Below are 261 nucleotides of genomic sequence, written 5' to 3'. Positions count from 1 at the left end.
TAAACACAACACTTCCGGGGCCCTCATAAAATCTCAAGCGGTCAAGTTCTGTCTGGTAAAAACATTCAATCCTAGCACCTCGCGGAACGCGGGCGGCGGGGACTGGGGCGGGCGGCGACCAACTGGAAGGACAGAGACTGCAGTACCCACGTACACCTGCCTAGCGGCCTTGGAAAGTCAGGGTGACACCTCCAGGGACTGACCCTGGGAGGCGGGGCCCGATTCCCATCACGGGAGCGAGCGGGCCACCTCCTCCATCCT

Source organism: Suricata suricatta, chromosome 11, assembly GCF_006229205.1.
Source record: "Suricata suricatta isolate VVHF042 chromosome 11, meerkat_22Aug2017_6uvM2_HiC, whole genome shotgun sequence".
NCBI lineage: Eukaryota > Metazoa > Chordata > Mammalia > Carnivora > Herpestidae > Suricata > Suricata suricatta.
The sequence above is the reverse complement of the archived record's forward strand: the minus strand, read 5'-3'. Positions refer to the sequence as shown.